Source organism: Cebus imitator, unplaced genomic scaffold (genome assembly GCF_001604975.1).
Source record: "Cebus imitator isolate Cc_AM_T3 unplaced genomic scaffold, Cebus_imitator-1.0 Scaffold919, whole genome shotgun sequence".
Lineage (NCBI taxonomy): Eukaryota > Metazoa > Chordata > Mammalia > Primates > Cebidae > Cebus > Cebus imitator.
This window is the reverse complement of record NW_016108234.1, coordinates 166,568-173,005: the sequence shown is the minus strand read 5'-3', so window position 1 is coordinate 173,005 and position 6,438 is coordinate 166,568. Positions and strand designations below refer to the sequence as shown.

Below are 6,438 nucleotides of genomic sequence, written 5' to 3'. Positions count from 1 at the left end.
ACCATTTGTCTTATCCACTTATGATCTGGAAGCCCCCTCCCACACTTTGAGTTGTCCCGCCTTTCTGGACAAAATCAAGGCACGTCTTACACATATTGATTGATGGCTCACATCTCCCTAAAACATGTAAAAGCAGGCTGTACCCCAACCATCTTAGGCACGTGTCCTCAAAACTTCCTGAGGGTGTGTCACATCCAGAACCTTGGCAAAATAAACTTTCCAAATTTATTGAGACCCATCTCAGATATTTTAGGTTCACAATGGAAAAACTCACAGAGAGAGGCCCTCGGCCTCCTGCTGGACAGCGCTGGCGAGTCTTCTTTGGTGATCCCGGAGAGTTCTCATCAGATCCCTTCTGGTGGAAGAGCACATGGGCATTCGGTATTTTTGGCTTACACAAGTGTGTGTGTTTGCTTTACTGCATGGCATTAAGAAGTCTAAATCAAAAAGGTTTTCTTTCTTGTCTTGCAACCTAAAACAAAGGGCCCATCAATCCCTGCAAACAACTGCTTACTAAATGTGTTGAACGCAAAGTGTAGATAAAATGAGGGTCTTTTTAGGGTATTGCTTAGAGTGGAAGTCAGGGGACCTCAGTTCTGGCACTAAAATCGATCCCTCATTTGCAGGGTGACACTGGGGAGGAAGGGTAGGAAATAGGAGAGCTGTTCGGTAATAGAGTAAGGGAAAGAGGGTAAATATCCTATGGAAGGCAAATTTCAGCAAATGGCAATTAATATTTAAAAGTATGTTCTGTGGCACAGGGTGGGATCATCCCTGGCTTCGTTTGGCCACTTCAGCAGACAGGCCAAATCTAGGTAACTTCTGGCAATGATACTCTGTGTAATCCTTAGAATTTACCACCATCAAATGCCTGACTACAGAGGCATGATCTAGAACTCTAATATAGTGAATCTAATATGGTGGAAATTTGGAAAAGCCCCTAGAATGTCTCAAAATTAGGTTTCAGAAATGCTAGGATCTCTGCAAGATGGTTTTCAAATAGCTAATTGTGATTTTGTTTGTTTGTTTGCGTTTTTGAGACAGAGTTTCACTCTTGTTGCCCAGACTGGAGAGCAGAGGCGCAATCTTGGCTCACCGCAACCTCCACTTCCCAGGTTCAAGCGATTCTCCTGCCTCAGCCTCCTGAGTAGCTGGGACTACAGAGGTGCACCACCATGCAGGGCTAATTTTTGTATTTTTAGTAGAGACGGGCTTTCACCATATTGGCCAGGCTGGTTTTGGACTCCTGATGTCATGATCCACCCACCTCAGCCTCCCAAAGTGCTAGGATTACAGGCGTGAGCCACCATGCCCAGCCTAATTTTTGAGTTTTTAATAGAGACAGGGTTTCACCATGTTGCCATGCTGGTCTTCAACTCCTGACCTCATGATCCACCTACCTCAGCCTCCCAAAGTGCTGGGATTACAGGCATGAGCCACCACGCCTGGTCTAGGATGCCTTCTCTTTGGGTTCATTTGTTCTCTCTTGTGCAAAGTCTCTAATGTTGAACTTAGTCTCTCATGTTTACATTTGCATTTGTTGGCAGTGATTTCAGTGTCCCATCCAAAAAAAAAAAGATTGTTAAGCCGTTTTATTGTCTATGAGTATTTTCTCCCTAATTTTTCCTTCTTTTTTCTTTTTTCTGTTTGCAACCCGTGTGCACAGGGTCAAGTTTCACCCAAATATATGCTTATCCCATGTTTTCTCCTTGAAGTGTTTTGCTTTCAGGGTTGAATTTAACTATTAGATTTATTATTCGTAGAGTTTTGTGTATCGTGCAACATAGGGTTGCCATTTCAATCTTTTGTACCTGACTACCCAATTTTCTCAATGTTGTGCCTTTGGTGTGCTTTTGAATAATGTGTCCCCAAAGATAATTTGGGTTGATTACTTGGTCCCTTATTTTGTCCATTTGATTGTCTTAAGGAGTGAACTGGTGTGATCTCAGCTCACTGCAACCTCCACCTCCTGGGTTCAAGCGTTTCTCCTGCCTCAACCTCCCGAGTAGCTGTGATTACAAGGTTGTGCCACATGCCCAGCTAATTTTTATACTTTTAGTAGATACTAGGTTTTGCCATCTTGCCCAGGCTGATCTCAAACTCCTGACCTCAGGTGTTCTCCCTGCCTCAGCCTCCTAAAGTGCTGAGATTACAGGTGTCAGTTACTGCATACGGCCTCTTTTAATATTTTTAATATATATTTTTAATTGGGATGTGGTCTCCCTATGTTACCCCAGCTGGTTTCAAACTCCTGGCCTCAAGCTATCCTCCTGCCTTGGCCTCCCAAGGTGCTGGGATTACAGGTGTGAACCAGCCTTAAATGTTTTTAAAAATAAAGTTTGGCATAGAAAATTTTAACAGTTTCTCATTTTTCCTGAAGCATTCTCTAGTACCTCATTTGAAAGGAAGACTTAGGTAAACATTTTAACAGTCAAAGAATAACAATAGACTTTTTTTTTTTTTTTTTTTTTTGAGATAGAGTCTTGCTCTGTCACCCAGGCTGGAGTGCAGTGGTACAATGTCGGCTCACTGCAACCTCTGCCTCCCAGACTCAAGCAAACCTCATGCCTCAGCCTCCCAAGTAGCTGGGACTGCAGGTGTGTGCCACCATGCCTGACTCATTTTTTGTATTTTTAGTAGAGACAAGGTTTTGACATGTTGGCCAGGCTGGTCTTGAACTCTTGACCTCAAGTGATTTACCTGTCTCAGCCTCTTGAGCTTGGGAGGTAGAGGGTGCATTCAGCTGAGATTGTACCACTGCACTCCAGCCTGGACAACAGAGCAAGACTCTGATTTAAAAAAAAAACTTCTACCCCAGTATTCCATGTCAGACCTCAACTGTCCTCTATTTAGATATTAAAATAGATGATATCATGTATGAAAATGTCATTGTTCCTTTTTACAAGTGTCTTGAATTTTTCATGTGTTGATATTTTTATTTGTATAATTAGTATTAATAAGTGATAGGAATAAAGTATCAAATACATTAAAAAGTAGAGTCTAGAAGAATGAACGCCAAGTTCCAACAATTATCAACTCATGATCAGTCATATTTCAGTCTTATCTCTTTTCCCAAGAAGGATTATTTTGCAAACACCAGACATCTTCATCTCATTTTTAAATATTTCAGTATACTTCAAGAAGATAAGGGCTTTCTTTAAAAACACAGCCATAATAATATGACATTGAAAAAATAGCAGTAATTTTTCAAAATCATCAAATATTCCATCATCATTTAAATTTCTTCATTTAAAAGGCCAACTTGTTTTATAGGAGCCAAAAAAAAGTCTTCACATGGCATTTGGATTGCACATTTCCTGAACCTCTTTTAATCTATAGGCTCTTTCTCCCTCCTTTTTACTATTTGCAACTTATTTGTGGAAGACACAGAGCATTTGTCCTGTCCTGCCCAAACAGTTTAACTGGGCCAGGGATGGTGGCTCATGCCTGTAATCCCGGGACTTTGGGAGGCTGAGGTGGGCAGATCACCTGAGGTCAGGAGTTCAAGACCAGCCTGACCAACATGGGGAAACCCCGTCTCTATTAAAAATACAAAATTAACCAGGCATGGTGTCACACACCTGTAATCCCAGCTACTCAGGAGGCTGAGGCAGGAGAACCGCTTGAACCCGGGAGGTGGAGGTTGCGGTGAGCCAAGATCGAGCCATTGCACTCCAGCCTAGGCAACAACAGTGAAACTCTGTTTCAGGAAAAAAAAAAAAAAAAAAAAATGTGCCAGGTACGGTGGCTCGTGCCTGCAATCCCGGCACTTTGGGAGGCTGAGGTGGGCAGATCACGAGGTCAAGAGATCAAGACCATCCTGGCCAACATAGTAAAACCCCATCCCTACTAAAAATGTAAAACTCAGCCGGGTATGGCAGCACATGCCTGTAGTCCCAGCTACTTGGGAGGCTGAGGCAGGAGAATTGCTTGAACCCAGAAGACGGAGGCTGCAATGAGCCGAGATCAAGCCACTGCACTTCAGCCTGGCGACAGGGCAAGACTCCCCCTCAACAACAACAACAACAACAAGTTTTAACTGGTTTCTAGTGTTTTCCTAGCTGGACAAATTTGGAAGTTGACAAATCATTTCTGTACTATTGGCCCAGTATGTTTTGTGAGAAATAAACTATTTGGGGATTTATGTAAAAAATAGTTATGTGAGGACTAAACTCTGACTTTTTTTTTTTTTTATCTTGCCCAAATTCCTGTCTAAGGGGTCTGGGGAGTCATACCCTACATATCATAAATTCTCCTAAGATGGGTTTTATTGGCCAGGACCAGTGGCTTACACCAGTAATCCCAGCACTTTGGGAGGCAGAGGTGGGTGGATCACAAGGTCAAGAGATTGAGCCCATCCTGGCCAACGTGGTGAAACCCCATCTCTACTAAAAATACAAAAATTAGCTAGTTGTGGTGGCACATGCCTTAGTCCCAGCTACTTGGGAGGCTGAGGCAGGAGAATTGCTTGAAGCCGGGAGTTGGAGGTTGCAGTGAGCCGAGATTCCACCACTGCACTCCAGCCTGGCAACAGAGTGAGACTCCCTCTCAAAAGCAAACAAACAAAAAAGATGGGTTTTATTTAACCATATATAACATGACATACTTTCCAACGTGACTCTGGCATAACATGAGACAAAGAAGAAAATAAAAATATTTCACCCCAAAACATGTTTCTTTGCCATATTTTGAAATGGCCCTGCAAAGCTGTTTTTTGTGGGGGAAAATTTGTACTATAAAGAATCTTTATTAACATAGCTAGATCTTTTTCTTCTAGACCCTCCCAATCCTAAAGAGATTAACTAAGAACTGAATAGGAAACACTTGTCATCTGTCTTCTCTAAGGACAGTCAGTATAAGACTTCAAAAGAACTTTGGTCTCCACAATCTTTATCTTGACCTGAACATTCCCTTTCTATCAATCCAAGGTCTTTAGACAACTCAACCAATTGTCAACCAGAAAATGTTTAAATTCACCTGGAAGCCCTCATGCTTTGAGTTGTCCCGCCTTTCTGAACCAAACCAATGTTTTGTTTTGTTTTTTTGAGATGGAGTCTTGCTCTGTCACCCAGGCTGGAGTGCAGTGGCATGACCTCAGCTCACGGTAACCTCCACCTCCCAAGTTCAAGCGATTCTCCTGTCTCAGCCAGTAGCTAGGACTACACGTGAGCACCAACACACCCAGCTAATTTTTTCTTTTTTTTTTTTTTTTGAGATGGAGTTTCGCTCTTGTTGCCCAGGCTGGAGTGCAATGGTGTGATCTTGGCTCACTGCAACCTCTGCCTCCCAGGTTCTAACGATTCTCCTACCTCAGCCTCCCTAGTAGCTGGGATTATAGGTGCCCACCACCACACCTAGATAATTTTTTGTAGTTTTAGTAGAGACGGGATTTCACTATGTTGACCAGACTGATCTCAAACTCCTGACCTCAGGTGATTCAACTGTCTCAGCCTCCTTAAGTGCTGGGACTACAGGCATGAGCCACCGCGCCCAGCTAATTTTTGTATTTTCAGTAGAGATGGGGTTTCACCATGTTAGCCAGGATGGTCTTGATCTCTTGACTTTGTGATCTGCCTGCCTTAGTCTCCCAAAGTGCTGGGATTACAGGTGTGAGCCACCACGCCCAGCCACCAATGTATTTCTTAAATGTATTTGATTGATGTCTCATGCCTCCCTAAAATGTATAAAACCAAGCTGTGCCCCAACCACCTCCGGCACATGTTCTCAGGACCAGGCTGTGTCACAGGCCATGGTCACTCATATTTGGCTCAGGACAAGTCTCTTCAAAATATTTTAGAGTTTGACTCTTTTTGTAGACATATATCTGATTTCATTTCAAATGTTTTCATGGTAAGGTGTGTACAAGTCAGCACCTGGCGAGGCATGAGACCCAAGTATATACCCACACAGAGGTGTGAAGAGGCTGACAAGTGGATTACTGCCTCCCTTCTCAGTCCTTGTGTGTGGGGATGAGAGGTGGATTTCAGGTACATCATTCTGAGCCAGTTGGGGGGGACCAGGAGAAGTGAATGAAATGTGTGTTGCTTCTCCAGGCCTTTGTGTCAGAAACAGCCATGACTGCCCTGAAGGCTCAAGGAAGCTGCCTGGCCCCACACTGCCAGCTCCTGGAGTTGCTTGCTGGGTGAGAGGATCATGAGCTTATAGCATTTTTCTTACAAAAACACATTATGGAAGGCAGATCTTCTATAACATAGTAGTTCCTCACTGGAGACACTTTAGAGTTGACGTTAGTGAGGACTCAACTTTTTAAAATGTGATCTGAAGCTTTTTGTTTTTTTTAATTGAACTTAAGAAAATTGGCCGGGCGCGGTGGCTCAAGCCTGTAATCCCAGCACTTTGGGAGGCTGAGGCGGGTGGATCACAAGGTCAAGAGATCGAGACCATCCTGGTCAACACGGTGAAACCCCGTCTCTACTA

General features: G+C 43.4%; 1 long non-coding RNA gene across 1 annotated transcript in view; it reads right to left on the bottom strand.

Annotated features, from left to right (window-relative positions):
- Positions 1-274: 274 nt before the first annotated feature.
- LOC119469870 overlaps positions 275-6,438 on the bottom strand; it is a 13,112-nt gene continuing 6,948 nt past the window's right edge. Inside the window, exon 3 of the long non-coding RNA XR_005198720.1 lies at positions 275-355. This is a non-coding gene — a long non-coding RNA (uncharacterized LOC119469870). The remainder of the gene's footprint in view (positions 356-6,438) is intronic.